The 1,526-nt window shown below is 49.5% G+C and overlaps 1 protein-coding gene across 1 annotated transcript in view; it reads right to left on the bottom strand.

Moving 5' to 3' along the window:
- The window catches only part of ncoa1 (nuclear receptor coactivator 1), a gene marked incomplete in the record, with an annotated part of 83,714 nt that extends 82,698 nt beyond the window's left edge, over positions 1-1,016 (bottom strand). The window contains 1 exon segment of the mRNA XM_014031271.1: positions 687-1,016.
- Between the last annotated feature and the right edge of the window lie 510 nt (positions 1,017-1,526).

The raw sequence follows: 1,526 nt of genomic DNA, 5'->3' as shown, positions 1-1,526 counted from the left end.
CCCCCACCCCCACCACCGACTTACATAACAACAACTGCCCGAGCCCGAGAGCCGTGCAGCGGGCTGTTTGCAGCAGGAGAGCCCGGTGCTGCTGTGAAAGTGCAGAACCGTTAGATTTAGGGAACAACAATGAGTCAGGCCGAACCAGACCCGGAGCCGAGCAGCGCTGCGGCCGCTAAAAACACGGATCACATGCGTGCTTTAAAAATAAATAAAATAAATTAAAATAAAAGACGTCAACCTCCTTCTTACCTAACTCCGAGGACTCTTCCAGGGAAAACAATAAATCTTGCATTAAGTTGATTAATCCCCAATGAACGAGCAGCCCAGACTGGGTGCAGTGGGGGGAAACCAGTTAGCAAACTTAGCTAACCAGCTTAACTTACTGCTTTGCAAAGAACGGTCAGATGTCTCACTTTTTGTCCGCTCCTGCTTCGCTCGGGCTCACGGTTCTGCGCTCAAATGTCGGCACCGGGTCGCGGACACACGCGAGCCCAGCTGGAAACTGTCCAGAAGTTGTGTGTAAGCTGGCCCGTTGTCAATTTAACGTCAGCTTTTGTTGACAAACAAGGCTGCGTGGTTGAAATCACACACGACGTGAAGTTAGCCAGGATGCTAGCTGACTTAGCCGCAGCGCTAGCTAACGCCAGCTTTATTTAAATAATAAAAAAAAAAGGACAACAAACCGTCGCTGAGTAAGATGGCCCGTTTTCCTGCTCCTCCTGCGGGTGAACCGTGTCCGGTCGGCGGCAGCGGGTCATAAGTAAGTCCGGGAATCGGTCGCGGTTGCTCCCTGCGCCTCGGTGACGGTGCACTTCGTCTGCTAACCCAAGTTATCGCTTTGGTCTCTGCTCTCCGCCATTTCCAATCGCTCAACACAAACAAACAGGGGCAGGTCGCGCGCGCCGCGCTCACGAGGCGAGCAGCAGTGAGCTGATGGACGGGAAACCTGGACCCCTGGACCCCCGTGCTACAAACACTCCTGAGACCTGATCCACATGATTACTTTCATTTTTTAAAATCATAACATGCAGTTTTCTAGTCAGAGAGCAGAGCGGCTCTTATTTTGAAATGCATGTCTCCCGCCGCCTTTCTCGCCAGTTTCAAAATAAAATCACAGTAAGCGTTAAAGTGCCCGTGACATCAAATTTTTTTTTGTAATAAATGTGAATGCATTTTTTTTTTGAAAGAGAACACCGATAACATATTGCAAAACAAATTTCACATCGCTGAGATGAACAGTTGTTGAGATGTTTGCAGAGCCGGCTTTCGGCATAGGCGAACTAGGCGGTCGCCTGGAGCGCCATCTGCTGGAGGGGGCGCCGAACTGCAGAAGAAAAAAATGTTTGTAATCCCTGGTTGTAACTCTGCTCGGCGCTCCTTTCAGTTCGCTTTGTCTTAAAAACTATAATGAAGTATTACAGGAAAAATAAACTACTCTACCCATAAAACACCCCCACCCTCTCTCTCATTTGATTGACGTTGCACTGAAATCCTGCTCTGACACTCTGATGGGGGAGGGGCTA

The sequence above is a fragment of the Austrofundulus limnaeus genome, unplaced genomic scaffold (assembly GCF_001266775.1).
Source record: "Austrofundulus limnaeus strain Quisiro unplaced genomic scaffold, Austrofundulus_limnaeus-1.0 Scaffold1214, whole genome shotgun sequence".
Classification (NCBI taxonomy): Eukaryota; Metazoa; Chordata; class Actinopteri; order Cyprinodontiformes; family Rivulidae; genus Austrofundulus; species Austrofundulus limnaeus.
This window is presented reverse-complemented; position numbering and strand designations above follow the sequence as displayed.